At 41.9% G+C, this 18756-nt stretch overlaps 1 long non-coding RNA gene and 1 pseudogene across 2 annotated transcripts in view; one reads left to right on the top strand and one right to left on the bottom strand.

The window, feature by feature from the left end:
• Positions 1-18756, top strand: part of LOC308610178 (E3 ubiquitin ligase RNF157-like) — a 233694-nt pseudogene that overhangs the window by 159035 nt on the left and 55903 nt on the right. The window lies entirely within an intron of this gene.
• LOC308610147 lies at positions 2624-6015 on the bottom strand. Its single transcript, XR_014014432.1, has 3 exons — positions 5572-6015; positions 4515-4613; positions 2624-2864 (listed from the first exon to the last, which is right to left on the bottom strand). It is a non-coding gene; the product is annotated as an uncharacterized lncRNA (long non-coding RNA).

Below are 18756 nucleotides of genomic sequence, written 5' to 3'. Positions count from 1 at the left end.
GCTATGCTCTCCTCAGGATAAAAGGCATCCATACTGGGATGTAAATAATCACCCTGCAACTGTTGTTCTAGACCCTGAGTGTTTTTTTTCAAATTGGCCTATAGTTCCAACAACAACTTTGGCAAGCCGTCGATGCTGAACTGGATCTTTCTTCAGGTTTGGGGGTGAAACAATAAAGCTCATTGGTTTTGAGCTCTTACTACCTAGAGGTGGAACAAGTATTTCAAATGATTGGTGACCTTCAGCCTGATCTAGACCTATGTGTTTAGTCTTACTTTTGTGTCGAGGAGGCACAACCAAGGGCTGATTCTGATCCCACTCTAGCACTGGAACCGCCTCTGGGAGCTTTTGATGTTGGATTTGCTCGTTATTCAGATACGGATGTGGAACAGCAAACTGATCTGGCCCTATAGGCAGCTCTACAACGGAATCCGTGTCCGGGTATGGAGCCTCAGTCTCACTCAACTCCTGATGAGGCGGGGCCAACATCTGGACTGGAGACGAGGACGTCAAGTAATTAAAGCCCCCGGCTTCTGCCACGGGTGTAAGGGCATGGGGCAATTTGGGAGGGCTGTCTGAGGTGTATGAAGACCAAGTCTCGGTCAGGCGCGGGGGTTAGGGGGTCACCTGGACGCAGCCCAGGGCCCACTCCGGAGGCTGAACTGCCTGGACTAGAAGCCACAGTCGTTGCCATGTGAGGAGGAGCCGTGGGGCGCAGCAGCGACACAGAGGCACAGCCAGGACATAACGTGGCGGCTCCCAGGCACAGCGACCCAGGCCAGCGAGAAGCCAGAGCCACATCCTCCTTCAGAGCCGAACTGGACCGTTATGCCAGCGCTGCAATGCAGGGCTCACGGCTAGCAACCGTTAGCAACCACGTGTCCCTCCCCCACCTAATGTCCCACCCGTTATTTATGACATCTGTAGTTACTCCACCTTTATTAGGCTCCTGCGGAGATCCAATGCATGCCACCAGAGTGAGCCTTTTTCCCAGAGTCCCCAGGGCACAAGCCACCCTTCCCCTTGCAAAGGTGACAATTACCTCCTGCCAGGCCCCCTTCCCAACCCCGCCCTGCCCTCCCAGGCCCCAAACAATGAGGCGGGATTTGGGCTGCAGACCCCAGTGGCCCCAAACTCCAGCAGCCCAGGGGTGGAGGGGGGTTGGGAAGGATGCAGAGCTTCCCGAGGAAACCACAGGATGTGGCATTCTGGGAAATTCAAAGTGCTAGTCCAGTTCTGGCATCTGAACTCTTCCTCCTTGAAGCTGAAGTCTGAGAGACATTCTTCCTCCCTTTGGCTACAGGGCTGACATTTTGAAGCTGACCTTCAAAATGAGCACCAGTCAGGGTGGCGGCAGGGGAACACACCTTACAATTATTCTAAAATGTTGCCATTTCCTCCAAACTCTCAGTATTCACGTCTCATTATTAATTCACCACTCTGTCATCAGAGGTTACCACTGAATCAGTGATGACTCCAGAACTTCTGTAGGAGGGGTTTGGGGCAGGTGAGCAATTCATTCTGGGAAAGAGTGTCTAAAACCAAGTGAATGGCCCTTTATATTAGCATGGGAAAACTTCCCCCATCCCACCTTGTCTCAACAGAACCATTAATCTAGAAAAAACTACTGTGTCACTTTTCAGAGGTCTACCCTGTGTGCAGACATGGAGAAGACACTTAGAATATTAAAGTCAGCATGTTAAGTAGTTTTCTCCAAATACTGTAACTAGCACCCAGTTTACTTTCTTCACAGTCCTTTTCATAATCTATTTAATTTTAGTCCTTTTTAATTGTCTGGTACACCTGTAACACCTAAACTCCAAGAGAGAAGGAGCTTCATCTTATTTCCAGTGCCTGGCACATAATGGTTTCTCAATGGAACCGATTCCAAGATGGGTCTCATTTAGGAATGGATCTGTTGTTATAATCAGTTTTCCGAAATCTTTACTATCAATACGGAGTCCTTTCCTCTCACATTTCACAGGAAGCTAGACTTCTTAATGTCCAAACATGGATACGTTTGAAGTTTCCTTGACTGATTTCAATAGAATTAAAATAATTATTTTGTACAGGAAAAACTTTCAAAATTTTTACATTTTTCAGAACATAACCACCTTTTCTTTCTCTACTTTCTTCCCTTCAAAACAAACTTTGCAACGTTGGGGTGAGTTAAATAATCAGAAAACTAGCCCCAAATTAAGCTCTCAATGACATGAAACACATTTTTTGCTCCTTTTTAATAAAAATCCTATATACAGTACATTAATGTTTTCTTTTAGAAATTACGTTGACAACTTAATCCCTAATTCGAGGCATCCATATAATTGGTTTACAGAAAGGTGCTTCGGCAAAATATTTAACACAAGATATATATGAGATGCTGAGATCGGGGTAATATACGTTACTTGAAAGGCATGAATAGTTTTAAAACACTGTAGCATAATCACACTTAAGGCCATAGTTACTTTGTTCCCAAATCCCTGCAATTCTATTTGAGGGAAGTTCTAAAGGGCCTGTGTCTTCTCCTGTGTCCACAATTGTAGACGTACACTGATGGCCCTCAATCCTGCTCTCCAAACTTCAAATAATGGGCCAGAGACAAGGCTCGGGACTTGGAAAAGTCCTAGAAATTCCCTGCCTCAAAAGCAGTTTCAGAGTTCACATTTTCCTAAGGAAGACAGAGCTGAGTAGACATGCCAAAGTCTTCCAAATCCTGCTGCTTGTTTTGAATTATGGCTACACTGGCTGTGTACCCCTTGAGTTTGTATCTCCACATACTTGAATTAAATCCTGTAGTTCCTCTTTGGTTCTAGCATCTGTGACGTCTTCACAGAGTCTATATGCCACGGCTGTTTTACCAATTTCTGAAATAAAGTTAACAAGGATCAATTCAGAAGTTTTCTTGTTCTAAAACTTCCTGTATACAATGGTAGCACCCAATAATTAGACATTCTTTTGATTTCTAAAAGCAGAAAATAAGAGCATTTTCCTAGAAGTTCCCTCATCTGACACTCCAGTTTTTATCATAATTATTTGTGAAAAAGTATATAAGAAGTATCAACTTTGGTTCAAAAACCTTTATGATCTTAGAAATAAGAACTAAGGAATAATGACATAGAAAGTAAAAGCTGTGGAAACAAAAATGTTCAATCACAGTAGAATGAAATAGGAAGGCATTAGGTGGGGGTCAAAATGAGTTCAAACCTGGAGAGATACCACTGGACTATAATAGATACTTCATATTAGAAGCAAGGCAAGTGCCTACTCCTTGGGATCAAACTTCTACCAGATACAATGAACAAAGCTTTGGAGACAGAGACAGAGAGAGACAGCATTTGAACACTCTACTGGCAGAAACTACCCCATGTACCTTTTGGACAATACAGCTTTCCTCAAGGCAAGCTACAGCCACCAGGCTTTTGGGTCTAAGGAGTTTGGAGTACATACAAGGAATACCTTGGCATATTAGGGACAAACAACCCAGACGTTTAGTTTGGTTCTTAAAGGTTGTTACCCACAGTTGACAGCTGATGGAGATTCTGCCTGATGACCAGGGAAGTCAAACTTCACTGGAAGGACTGCCCAGGCTGGAAGGCCAAGACCAATCCAGGGTCAACTCTTACAAGCAAATAAGGTCTCTGACAACTTAGCTCGGATTTTCTCTAAGCCTGCAGGGCTGTGAAGCAGGGGAGCAATTCTGTTCCGGGAATCTACTCATCATAAAGTTTCCTTTGGGCACAGCCTGTGACATTCTCACTGCTGTATAACTCGATAGGGAACACAATCAACACTATTCAATAGCATGACCACTTTCAAGGCTCACAAAAACGTAGCCAATTATTATATAAGAATCATATTCACCCAATATATCAGAAATGAAAACTGAAATTAAACTGATTTCAAAAACATAATCTAATAAACTCTTCAACAAGAAAACAACGATAATAATAATAGTCAATATATTTTCTCTGCTTACTATGTTTCAGGCATAGTTCTAAGCTTTTTACATTCATCATCTCATTTACTCTTACAATATCCTCCATTAGGTGATAAGCTGTATTACTAATCCTATTTGCAGATAAAGAAATTGCAGCTTAGAGATATTAAATACCTTCAAATGTCTCTGGCTAGAAAAACCTAAAATTGCAACAACAACAACAACAACAAAATCTAAGAGACAAAGTTAGGACTCAAACACAGGTGCCCAAGGCTTATAATCACTGCACTATTCTGTAAGATAAGCAAGCAATTGGGGAAGAACTGGATCAAACACTTTCTGTATGAACTGTGGCAAGTCACTCTACATCTAAACACTGGGGACAATAATATTTGCTGTCATTTTTCTCATAAATGCCACAAAGAACACATTTAAGACTGCTGCTGTGAAAGCATCTGGTGAGCGAAAGAATATGTAATGTTTTAGACAACCATTATTTTCATCCAATTAACTTTTCAAGTAACTTCATTTGCTCACTGAAACTGAAGTACTTCAAGGACAATCAAAAAGGTCTTACCTAAGGCCACAATCAGCAGTTTCTGGAATGCGTCTGTCATAGCCTTCTGAATAGCAAGCTTCTGGGTTACCTTCCTTTCCATAAGGAATGATAATGACCCTAAATCCAACCAAAACAGATGAGTTTAAAATGCCTGTCTGCATAACTGATTTCTAGGTTATGTGTGTAAAACTAAAAATGCATCTGTGATTCTTAGATCATTATCTTAGTGATTAAGGGCAGGCACAACACTGGGGTACGGGTGAATGTCTCTGTTGTAGGTATACCCTGGCATGGCACAATTTTACTGCTCAGATCTATTCTGGAAGTTCCTAAAACACTCAATGGGAAATGCAAACCAAGAACGTGCACAAATCTCATACTACTCACAGATTTCAAATGGACAAGCTGAGGCTGCACTGCTACAGACCCTGCTCTCCTGTGAGTAAAGGGCCGGATTCATACAGTGAGATAGATTTGGTGGTAGTGTAGATGATCTGGCCTCTCCTGAACCATCACCCACTCAGGTGGATGGTGGAGCCTCCTCCACTCCATTCGCTAACAGCTCTGCCTCTGAGTTAAAACCCTAAGCCCAAGTGCCATGGATTCTAGGAAAAAACTCAGTACCAATGGGAATCCCCTTTCTAGGGATCTACATTAACTTTTTCTGCTCAGGCCCTTCTATAGGAGGCAAAGGACTGAATATTTACACAAGAGTTTATTTCAATCTTTAGACAATGATTTTCTTGGGATAACTGAAGGCCAGAAGACATCTGTATTTGAAGGAATATTTTAGCACATAACAAATTATTAACAACAACAACAACAAAAACTCACTCATTTTCCTTCCTCCTAAGCTTCTTGGCAGGCGGTCAGTTCTAAAATTCTAAAGTTTAAGGTGCTGTCAGGTATTGCCTAAGATAAAAACCTATATTGTCAGGCAGAAAAAATCTGCCCAGGGCTTTAGTGGCTTAGAAAAGTGATGATGTGTCTGAAAAGGTGAGTTTCAGAAAGAAAGGAAAAAAAGAGAAATCCCACTCCCTCACCTCCCCACACACAAACATACTGGAAAACAGACCTTCCTCCAACTTATGCAAAGGTTCCTCAGCCATGACAACTCCGGGACTCCTGCACTCATGGGAGGGCAACACCACCTCTAAAGCACAGAAGAACTTCAGGCTTTGCTTCTGAATTGGTGTCACAATAGCTTCATTTTCCCTTTCTTCAAGGTTAGAAAGATCCTGAAGCTCTTAGGATTATGAATTAAAGGCTAGACTTCAAAATATCCTGTTGTTAGAAATAAAAACAAAACTCCAGCAATCCCAGGTAATAGTTTAGGTATGCAATAGCTTCAAAATCAAGTTGGGACTTGCAAATGAATGACTAGATATGGACAACTATTTTTTATCATATACCATACAAATACTGGAGAAAATTATGGACACCGCCATCCAAGTCATTGAGATTATCACTAATTCTAGGTGGCAGGCCAATGCTCACATACTTCCATGTGGAAGGCTCTCACATCTCCTCCCCATAGCCCTGTTCTATTCTTCTCTCTAAAGTCTAGGAGTTCAATGTTGAAAGGAGTCTGGTTAGTCAAAGAAAATCTACAGAGTTCACCTTGATGATCCTTCTTGACCACCCATTGAAACCAAAGTAGTGATTTGCCAATTCTTGGCATCTGGAGCTGTTTAGGGCCAGCGTATTATGTTGAACCGCCTTATGTCTGGTGCCAAGACGAACCTAAAGACATAAAAGTCCTAAAAATATCACAATCCTACATAGAGACTTGTTTTGGATATACCTGAGATTTATCAATACCAATTTCCTAGAGTGGTTGTGAAGATTAAGTAGGACATTTTAAGCAATGAGCTCACAGTCAGCCCTAAATAAATGTTATTTATTATTTTTAAGTCAGTACTTTTCTGCATCATTTCCAGGGCCCCTGATTAACCGGAAGGTTCCCTGACCTCTGGTGGTGAAAGTGATGATGAAAACAACCAAGGAAGCCCAGCAGAAGCCTATCATGGGGCTGGGGGTAAGCAAAGGAAGTGAACTGTTTTACTCGTCTCATCCTGTAGCTCCTGCTTGAGAATATGACCTGAAGAGGAGGTAAGATGGACCTGCCACTGAATCAGGACCTTAATCTGTAGCACCCCCTCCCCAAGTTACTAACCCCTGTTAGAAGAGGGAATACCTATACCTCTATAAATGTAAATAAAGCAACCAAAAGAAGTAGGGGTTCATCTGCATGAACAAGCTTCTTGGAGAGTGCAAATATTTCCAGTCTTAACTCTCTAAATAACTTACATATTACTGTGGATTTTTTACATCACTAGTTCTTTCTTAAATATCTCTTTCCACTTTGAACAGGGTGTAGTATATAAATATACTCATAAAAATTCAAATAATACAAATAAAGTCAAAGCATTGTTAATTCTTTATTGATTGGTTTGTGCATCTTCCTCTGTCACTAGTTTATGAGCTCCTTAAGTGCTTGAAGGAACCATATATTATTCTTTCCTTGTTACCAGAAGCAAGCATAGATCTTGGCATATAATAGAGGAGTGATGGTCTGTTGACTGAGTGAATGAACGAGTACATAAGAAAATGAAATTACTTTCTCCAACTGAAGCTGCCTGCTGGGAAGGAGAAATGAAGACTAATTTTTAAATGTTGAGTGTCGCATGAGAGGCTAGGCCCTGTATGGTGAGTCATAATGGAGCTGTCCTGGACAATTAGGAAGCTTCAGAAGGGCTCTGAGCCCCTGGTAGTAGAGACAGTTGACATCTGGGATAACCTTGCCACAGTTCTTGCTGGCAAACATTTCCCTTCGTGCTACTGAGAAAAACTCAGATACATTAGGCCTTTCCTTCATTTTATTTTAAGATGTTATTCACTTTTCTGTATTTATAAAAATACAGGGGGAAAATGATAAGAATTATGTATACATGCCAATGAATAAAGGAACACATAACTGGAACTTCCCTGCTGGTGCAGTGGTTAAGACTCTGTGCTCCCAATGCAGGGAGCCCGGGTTCGATCCCTGGTCAGGGAACTAGGTCTCACATGCATGCTGCAACTAAGAGTTCACACGCAACAGTTCAGGAACCTGCGAGCCGCACCTAAAGGAGCCTGCCTGCTGCAACTGGGGAGCCCTTGAGCCGCAACTAAGGAGCCAACCTGCTGCAACTAAGACCCGGTGCAACCAAATAAATAAATAATTAAAATTTAAAAAGAACACATAATTAAAGTAGGTAACAATATCGGGGGTGTGGGTAGTAAACTCAGGCTCTGCATTAACAAAAGAAATCTAGGGCTTCCCTGGTGGCACGGTGTTTGAGAGTCCGCCTGCCGATGCAGGGGACACGGGTTTGTGTCCCGGTTCAGGAAGATCCCACATGCCGCAGAGTGGCTGGGCCCATGAGCCATGGCTGCTGTGCCTGCGTGTCCAGAGTCTGTGCTGCGCAACGGGAGAGGCCACAACAGTGAGAGGCCCGCGTACCGCAAAAAAAAAAAAAAACAGAAGGTGCAAAACTGTTTCCTATCCCAGACTCCTATCTTCCGTCGTACAATACTGTAACTGACACTTCAGAGAATCAAAGTCCACACCGTGTAGGATTTTTCCCACCAGTACAAAACACTGGCTCAAGGGCAAGTTTGAACTGGCTATTAATTCAGTTCAGCAAACATTTCCTGAGGCCAGGCCCTGTGTTAGCAGCACTATACGCAAAGAGGAAGCATGCCATCACTGCTTTCAAGAAACTCAGATTCTAGCAAGACAGGCAAAGCACAAATGGAAAATAGCAAGAAATACCTTCCATCTGCCGAAAGGTATGAGCTGCCCTCAAAAGAAGAACACAAGTTCACTGTGCAGAGATGATAGGGAGAGCACAGGGGAGTTTATCAGAGAGAATGCACAAGAAGTCACCAAGACAAGAAAAAGCACATGATACACTCCAGGTGTGTCAGAGAAAGAGGGAAAGGAGCTAAGAATGCACTCCAATGCCACAAGAAGTGAGGGCTTTATTCCATAGCAATGGAGCATGATGGGAGGTGTTTAAATAAAGGAGGAACCTATCGGGCAGTGCAGTGGTTGGGACTCCGCGCTTCCTCCATGGCGGAAAGGGGTGGGGGGAGGGTTTGATCCCTGGTCGGGGAACTAAGATCCCGCAGGCGGCATGGTGTGGACAAAAAAAAAAAAAGAAGGAACCTATCATGTAGAAGTCCTGTGAACAACTGGTGATAAGCAGGCATTGCCATTAATAACAGACCACTAAGCAGTCCAAGTAATAGAGACTGAAAATTCAAGCGCAGCCTCTCCTGAGCTATACCACTCATAATGCAGGGAGCAGCAATCCTGGGCAAAGAAGACCTAAGATCCTCTGACCTGACAGTCACAACACTGCTCCGGCGGACCACGCTTGCAGACCTCCCACCACCATCTCTGTCGGTTCCGAGACTGCTCTTCTTGCCTCTTCCCACCCTCGCTCACTCTCCCCACTTTCTACCTCACCAAACGGCCCCAAGGTACAGGTCTCCTCCATCCTTCCAAAGCTCAATTTATGCCACTTCGCTTTTAAGAAAGACCCACGTTAGTGCCTGTTTTCCCAACCAAAAGAAATCCAAAGAGGTATCTATTTTCACAAAAAAGGGGGGAAAATGAGAACAGTGCCCGGCACGTGTTGTGCAGCAGCCCGTACAGAGGCAATTCGCACTGTGCACTGCAAAAGCGGGTGCAAGGGGCACCACCCAGCTCCTTTCTGGGAACCACACTCAGCACCTCAGCATCAAGCCACCATAGCTTTGAACTGTCACTGAGCTTCTGTACTTTAGCTCAATTTATTTTGTGCATCCGTTAGCAAGATGTGTCCTATGGTCACTGCTTCTTCGCTTTACGCCACTTCGGCTTATGAAAGGTTTCATGGGAACGCTTTGCTTTCAGTCATTGGGGGGAACCCATACTTATTGTCCTCCCGCCTCCCTCCAGCCTACGCATCCACTCTCGGCCTGGCCTTTCCAGCTTTGAAAAGACAACCTGGCTCCGCCCTCTACCGCCTATATACTGCAGTGAAAGATGAGGGGAGAAGCTGACAGGCAGACAAAAGGCAGCAGCAGTGAGTGAGGCCTGACGACAGACAACGGAAGAGTTCCAGGCCCCTTCAACTTTTGAGATGTTTGGTATAATAAAAAATGTAGAAACACCTAAGGGATGGGATGAGAAAGAGCTCAAAATGCACTTCAGTATTTGTTAGCATTTGTTAAATATGGGTGGTACATACACGGGGTACAATGTAATATTCTCCACTTTTCTCAGTATGAAATTTTTAATTAAAAAAATACCAAATCACGGTTTTAAAAATTACAGGATATTTAAAATGTTTATACATTTGACAAGTTAATACAACACAAAAAATGAAATCTAATTGTGTAATTCACAAGGTAATCCAACAAATATTTAGAGTATTGTATCCTCAGGCATTACATGGCCTCCCTTTAAACTTCCTCAGCTCTCCCTCAGTGGGCTATAATTCCCAGTTTACTTTAAGGGAACTTCAATATTTAAGTTATGGTTGGTGTTTATGTCCCTTATACAAACATGCATTAATTTGGGGAAATCAATTATCAAACAAACATCAAAAGTAATCATTTCTACATTACTAATGTGACTTTGCCCATTAGAGATCAGAATGGCATTACAAGATCATCAGTCACTTATTCTATAGGCCAGAGTTGATGCTATTGACATTTTGGGCTGAACAATTCTTTGTTGCGGAAGGCTGTCCTGTGCTTCATAAATGTTTCAGCAGCATCCTGGCCTCTGACCACTAGGTGCCAGGAGCACGTCTCCTGACTTACGACAACTAAAGATGTCTGTCTCCAGACATCAGCAAATGTCCCCTGGGGGGCAAAATCATTCCTGGTTGACACCTACTGATATAAACAAGCATATAGTGTTTGCTTGCCAAATAACAGCAACAGAAGATGGATAAATCCATGGATTCCAAAGGTCCTAGAATTAGCAAATCTTCTCTATAAAACTCCTAGCCCACATCTAGAGAATATTACAAAAAGAAGCAAAATGAAAAGAAAAACTAACAACACATGAGCTAAAATCTTTACTAGGGACAGAACACAGCATAGTGATCCAAAGCACAGACTTGGAGCCAGAGGACTTACATTCAGAACTCACCAGCTGTCACTCACCAACTGTGTCACTCACCAGCTGTGTGACCTGGAGCAAATGACTTAGCCTCAAGTATCTCAACTTGCTCACCTCTAAAATGGCAAGCAGACAACTAATACCTACCTCCTATGGTTATTTATTTTCACTTAAGAATTAAGCGAAATAATACGTGTAAAGTGCTTAAAAGAATGCCTGGCATACAGTGAGTGCTCAGTAAGTGTTAGCTATTGTTATTTCACTAAAATTCCATATTTTCAATTTATACAAAGTGGAAATCACTTTACAGATTTCAACATACAACACTCTATTTTTAGAAAATAAAATATCATGCTATGTAACTACTTTATCTACTTGACAGAGGAATTATTTTCACCCATTTTCACCATCTCGGTAAAATAATAATGGTTATGATTATGCAATCATAAGAATGATTATGCTCTCCAATAGCCATTGGAGAAACAAGTGTACTTGTACATCGCTGACAAACACAAGCTAACCCCTAAAACTGGCTCTGAGGGGAGATCACAAAGCCTACCGTCAACATTAATCACCAAACATATTAGCCAGGGATATCTCAATAAAAGTAACACAGAAGTAGAGATTAGGGACAGAATTACTAACTCCGGGAGCTATGGGGGGAAGTGACTTAATTTCAAGAGTTAATGTCTCTGATATGTAGGCTCAGGTGCCCACCTCAGCACTGGATATGAAGATGCCTACCACAATTAATCAGGTCCCAACAGTTCATTTCTAACTGCAGTCTCCCTGAACCTCACTGCGGGTACTTCTGTAGCGTAGCTCTCCATACAAGGCAGGTCTCTGGTAACTGCCTTCTCTGGTTCTTCAGAAAACAGCATGACCTGGCTACACATACTCCTGAAGAAGTTCAAGCGTCTTCTTGAAAAACATAAAACAGAAACTGCCAGCCGAAGTCAAAGTGAGACAATGTCTCAAGCCACACTAAAATGGACTATAAAAAATACAGAGATCTAGAAACGACCTCTAAACGACGCCAGCACCAGACACACCTCACCATGTAGCCAACACTCTTGGCCAGGATACACGGATACACCCGTGTCTACAGCACGCAACCCTGCCATGTAGCGGACAGACACTGACCAAGCTGGGTCTTGTACAGCCTCTGCCACGGGGACAGAAAGGCCCGGAGAAGGGCGCTGAGTCGCTTAAACCCACCAGTGTGGGAAGAAGCACCACGTCCACCCATTGAGAACGCCACCCCTATTTGCCTTGACTCTTTCTCTTCCTGTTAAAAATTATCCAACTTTCACCAAAAGAATACACAACACTAACTTTCTGCAAACTCCTGCCCCTGTGGGGAACGGCATTCCTGGAGACAAAAAAGCTGGAATCAGTAACCAAGGTTCTAATTCAAATCCACTCTAATTCAAATCCATTAACCCCTGTGATCCGTTGCCGATCTACAAAAAGAGCCTAACAGCACATTAGTCGTTTGACCAGCCAGCGTCCATCCCTTTTTCTGGTAATAAAAGCCCACAAATTCCCTCAGAGTAGGTACCTCTCCCCGCCTCTCAGTCAGCGTGGCTCCGGTGGGCTCGACTCTGCCAAAGAGCCACGGGTGACACGTGACCAGAACTGGCCAATCCCAGTCTCACAGCCTCAAACAGCGATTGGCTCCAGGTCAGACATGTGACCCCATAAGAGCCAATGAGACATTATGAGACTTTTGCTGAGGCTTCTGGGAAAGAGACAGGCGCTCTTTCCGGCTGAATCTAAACACTGACAGGCTACAGGGGGTGAATATGCTACAGCCAAGTTTCTAACATACAGTTCCTACAACTGAAGTCCATACAGGAAAAGGCAGAGTTGACTCGTGGGGAGAACCTGAGTCCTGATGACTTTACTTGAGCCCTGAATCCAGCTAGCTGTGCCTGACTTTGCAGTTAGGTGAGCCTAACTCAAATTTCTTTCCAGCTTAAGCCAATTTAGGTTGATATTTCAGGCAGCTGAAGCAAACTGATGTATATGTGTATATCTGATTAGTACATCACAAGATGTGAAAAATGGAATGAACTGATAGCTGGCTTGTAAAACAGTGTATATATACATGATTATTAAAAACACTGGTCACAGGTATTGATTAATAATAACAAGTGCAAAGAGAAAAAAGTGGGCATGGGAGAGAAATGACTTAGTGTGATATGTGGTTATTCTGACTCTTGAAAATATTCCAAAACATTTGTTTAAACAATTTTATCATAAAGCTATTTCAGCAATAATAAGAAGAAGAATAACAAGAGCCATTTGCTGAATGCTTCCTGTGGGCCAGAGGCCCTTGAAATGACTATATTATGTAATCTGCTTGAGTCCTCATAATGACCTTACAAGGTGGATGTTATTATTATCATTCCCACTAACAGATAAGGAACCTGAAGCACAGACAAGTTAAGTTACTCACCCACAGTTACACTATAAATAAAAGGCAGGATTCAAATGCAGACATTCTGATGCAGCTCGTGCTTTTAGCCATGACATTGAATCTGAACCTACACTCAGAGTTCTAATGCTGTTCCAGTGAAGCAGAAACTCAAACTCAGGCACTCCCCAAAGCATCAAATGGGAATGTAATATACCACTATTTTAACCCTGGAAGAGTCTTAAGGACTAATTCCTACATAGTTCTGCATTATGAAAGTATACATATTTAACCACATTAGTGATTATCATTTTTTTAAAAAGTGTGAAAACCCTCACAAACCTCAACCAATTGCATCCTTTGGTTAAACAAAAGTCCTAGATGTTCCCAAGACTAAGAGGTATATTAATTAGTACTACCTTTCCAGAAAATAACATTTGCACCTTCCACAAAGTCAACTTTATGAGGACATTCCCATCACTAAGTTACTTTTCACCGCTTTTATAGAACAGAAACTTATTTTAAAATCTACCCATCTTAGTATAATATAAAAAAGAAAAAAATTTATGAACTGGACTTTCTCAAAATTAAACCTTTTTCCTCTTTGAAAGACACTATTATGTTAGAAGGATACGAAGCCAAGCTAAAGACTGAGAAAAAACCAACGGCAAATCACATACCTGAAAAAGGATTTGTATCCAAATATATAAAGAATTCTCAAAACTCAACAGTAAGAAAACAACCCAGTTAAAAGCTAGGCAAAAGATTTCAATGGCACTCCACTAAGAGGATCTAATGATGGCAAATAAGCACATGAAAAGATGTCCAATGGCATTAGTCATCAGAGAAATGCAAATTAAAACCATGATAAGATATTACCACATACCTATTAGAATGGCTAAATTAAAATCACTGATAGTGTCAGTGATGTGGAATAGGTGGAATTCTCGTACATTGCTAGTGGGAGAATATAAAATGGTACAGACACTCTGGAAAAAGGGTTGACAGTTTCTTATAAAGTTAAAAATATACTCACTATATCACCCAGCAATCCCCTCTCCCCAGAGACAGCTACCCTAGAGATAGAGAAATGAAAACTATGTTTGCACAAAAGTCTGTACACAAATGTTTACAGCAGCTCTATTCTTAAATGTTAAAAATTGGAAACAATGCAAATGTCCTTTAATGAGTGACAATGGAAAACTACTCAGTAATAAAAAGGAATAAACTTTCAATACATGCAATAACTTAGATGAATCTCAAAGACAGAGTAAAAGAACCCAGTCTCAAAAGCTTACATGTATGATTCCATGTATAGGACATTCTCAAAAAGACAAAACTATAGGGATGGAGAAAAGGTCAGTGGTTGCAGAGGTTATAGGATGGGGACAGTTAACTATAAAAGGATAGCATCAGGGAATTCTGGGGGGTGATAATATTATTCTGTATTCTGATTGTAGTGATGGTTGCACAAACTACACGTGTTAAATTAACAGGATAAAAGAAAAAAGTTAGTTTTACTGTATGATAATTTTAAGAATAAAATTTTAAAATTATTTTTAAATATGAATCTCAATGTCACAATGGACACGGTTTTTAAAAACTGGAAGGAAATAAAGAAGGATAAGTTTGTTAATAAAAGGAAAACCTGGGCTTCCCTGGTGGCGCAGTGGTTGAGAGTCTGCCTGCCGATGGGGGGGACACGGGTTCGAGACCTGGAATGGGAGGATCCCACATGCCACGGGGCAATTGGGCCCGTGAGCCACAACTACTGAGCATGCGCGTCTAGAGCCTGTGCTCCGCAACAAGAGGGGCCACGGCAGTGAGAGGCCCACGCACCATGATGAGGAGTGGCCCCCGCTCGCCACAACTAGAGAATGCCCTTTCACAGAAACGAAGACCCAACACAGACAAAAATAAATAAAAAATAAATAAAAATAAATACATTTAAAAGGAAAACCTATACATTTCCCTTTCTGCAAATGTAGGTTTTCGAGGCAAGAGTAGAGCCTCAGAAAGAATGTCTGCAAACAGAACAATCACTAGTTCACTAAGTACAAAATGTAGGATACTTTTGAAGAATCCCATCACAGCTAGATAACTGGTCCAGAACCAAAAGTAAATACTGGAAGAAAAAGGAAATCAACAGTGTTCCACAGAGGTGGTAGGCAGACTGGCCTGGACTAACACATGTTCAGTCATAGATAATAAGGGTGCTGATTTGTAAGCATCATTCTCGTCCCACTGTGGACTTCCTTCTGCGACAGTATAAGGATACCACCAGATCATCTTGAAATCAAGTCATGAAATGTACTTTTATATTTTTAAAAATCAATTCTTGTCCTTAAATTAAATTTTCTTATTAGTTTAGTCATGGTCCTCTATTACTTCTAAAACATTAAATCTTATTTGATTAGAGACAGACTTCAAAAAATAAAAATAAACTGTGATCAAATAGCAGGAACAAAGAGTAGTAACTAAAATTTCTTCAATCTAAACTGAAGATGATTTCTGTATCTCTGTCTTTTACATTTGCCTCCATTAAGGGAAAAAAATGATGTGAGTCATAATTAACTTGGCTGGAATGAATCAGACTGCATTTGTAAAGGTTTCAGAAGACCAATGAGCTGTGCTAAACAGTACCACTATCCACCTGAGCAGAAATTACTATCCATAAGTTTCTTTACATAACTAATGAAACAAAAATTTAAACAAAAGAAGAACTACTAGAAAAATATTAGAGATGCATTTTTTAAGTCAATAATTTGCCTCATACTTTATTATTTTCCCTGTGGAAACCCAATTATTACCCTGAAAACAAGACCACGTTAGAAAGTAAATGCATTGTGACAAAAGAAAGAAAAGGCAGATTGATACATTATTAAAATAACTCACACGCCATACCCTGAGGAGTAAGGAAGCCATGGCAGAGGAGGCCCCTTTCTCCTCCATGGACAGCACAGCTGTGGGGAAGACACTGCAGCTAGCACAAGCGTGTCACACTTCTTCAGGGAGGAAGCAAGTTACACACCGCTCTAGAGAGGGCGCCCATAAACTGACAGCCACGCTCATTACCCAACGTCCAGGCCACCCACAGGCTGACTGCAACCCAACTTTCCCACCATTCCCACACAGGCCCCAGGAACCGTCAGGCCTCTGAGGCTCTGCCAATGCCCTTCCCTCTACCCAAATATCCTTTCCCTCCTCTCTCCGGACCTCAATCCTGCCCAGCTCTAAATGAACACTTCAAGGCCTATTTCCCTAAGAATGCCTCTCTCAAAACCAGAATTACTTCCTAGACAATGATCTGCCTCTTACCCATCCATTATCTTGGATTAAATACATCATGTAAGATGCCTTATCTGACCAACAGAACTATTTTATAAATAGGAGTCATGTTTTATATCATCTATGACATGACATGACAACCAATCAGCTCACTAAAACCATTCAATAAATACTCTAATTGAATTTCCCAAAGAGTTGACCTAAAATAACCTAAATGCTAAGCATTTCAAGAACTGTCCTGAACCAAATTCACTTCTCATTTGAATGCCAATGTCATAGATAGGGATGTTCTATTGTCTTTAATGTACTTGCCTTTATCCAAAACTAGAATCTCTGATGAATCTATGGGACACACATGTAAAATATTCTGCAAAGGATAAAAGCTTTATTTATTGTACTCTGCTTAATATTCAGCCAGACTTGCATTTTTCTCTAAAACTTATACAATTACTCAGTATGCAAAAAGCATTAGAAGAGAGACTAAGTCTATTGAGAAGAAAACTGGAAGCGAAGGTCATCAATCATTTTCTACTTTGAATAATCTCTTTCATAAAGAGGTAAATTCTCCTAAATTCCAGAATGAATGGAATTCAATACAGCAAAGTAAAATGCTTTAAATACATAAAATAAATATCTTGATGGACCTTCCACCATCTGTTTTAGTAACTTAAATTATAAAAAAGAACCCTAAATTTAAGAAAAGTTATATCAAGAGCTAAAATTGAGATTTTTTTTCCATCTATTACTTTGATTTTCCTGACCCATTTTTGAGAACTGTCAGCATTCTGGATCAATAATTCCAAATTATTTCTTGAAGACAGTGAGATTCCTCCCAAGTCATCTAACATGCTCACTAATCAATAAAGATAAGAACAAACAAGAAAGCCATATTTAGGAAGCAAGCAAATTATATTAAAAGACTGACTTTGAGAAAAGGTTGCTGCTTGCCAAGAAAATTTTATTATTATAAAACATTTTCTGTCATTTGTATTACTTCATTTTCCCTTCCAGATTATCTGTGTAGCCTTGTAAACACATCATAATCCAAAGCAGTTGAGATTTACCAATAAAATGTAAATCAACACAGTAGAGCCAACTGCATAATTAAAACAAAAGTGTACCGGGCTTCCCTGGTGGCGCAGTGGTTGAGAGTCTGCCTGCCGATGCAGGGGACACGGGTTCGTGCCCCAGTCTGGGAAGATCCCACATGCCGTGGATCGGCTGGGCCCGTGAGCCATGGCCATTGAGCCTGCGCGTCCGGCGCCTGTGCTCCACAACAGGAGAGGCCACAACAGTGAGAGGCCCGCGTACCGCAAAAAAATAAAAAATGGGCATCCCTGGTGGCGCAGTGGTTGAGAGTCCGCCTGCCGATGCAGGGGACACGGGTTTGTGCCCCGGTCTGGGAAGATCCCACATGCCGCAGAGAGGCCTGGCCCATGAGCCATGGCCACTGAACCTGCGCGTCCGGAGCCTGTGCTCCGCAACGGGAGAGGCCACAACAGTGAGAGGCCGCGTACTGAAAAAAAAAAAAATAGCATACCACCATCATCCCAACCAGATTACAAAATAGCAAGCAGATTATAAAATAATAGTCTACAAGCATGCTTTTTAAAATATATATCTATATGCACTGAATATCTTATATAAAAAGCCAAGAGAGAGAGATGAAACAAAATATTAAAAGTAAACATCTCTGGGGCTTCCCTGGTGGCGCAGTGGTTGAGAGTCTGCCTGCTAATGCAGGGGACATGGGTTCGAGCTCTGGTCTGGGAGGATCCCACATGTCACGGAGCAACTAGGCCTGTGAGCCACAACTACTGAGCCTGCACATCTGGAGCTTGTGCTCCGCAGTAAGAGAGGCCGCGATAGTGAGAGGCCCGCGCACCGCGATGAAGAGTGGCCCCCCCTTGCCACAACTAGAGAAAGCCCTTGCGCAGAAACGAAGACCCAACACAGCAAAAATAAATAAATTAATTAATAAACTCCTACCCACCCACCCACCCCCCCAAAAAAAGAAAAAGACCCTGTCTAGTTCTTTAAAAAAAAAAAAAAAGTAAACATCTCCTTCCCCAAAACCCTAACTCCATTCCAGTCATGAGGAGAACATCACACAAACCCAAGTTGAGGGACAGTCTATGAAATACATGAACCAGGACTCTTCAAAATTGTCATTAAAAAAAGGAAAGTCTGGGACTTTCCTGGTGGTGCAGTGGTTAAGAATCCATCTGCCAATGCAGGGGACACGGGTTCCACCCCTGATCCGAGAAGATCCCACATGGCGCAGAGCAACTAAGCCCGTACGTCACAACTACTGAGCCTGCGCTCTACAGCCTGCGAGCCACAACTACTGAGGCCACACGCCGCAACTACTGAAGCCCACGCACTCTAGG

Source organism: Mesoplodon bidens (genome assembly GCF_964165515.1).
Source record: "Mesoplodon bidens genome assembly, contig: HAP1_SCAFFOLD_84, whole genome shotgun sequence".
Taxonomy (NCBI): domain Eukaryota; kingdom Metazoa; phylum Chordata; class Mammalia; order Artiodactyla; family Ziphiidae; genus Mesoplodon; species Mesoplodon bidens.
Note: the sequence above shows the minus strand (reverse complement) of the source record. Positions and strands in the feature narration are given on the sequence as shown.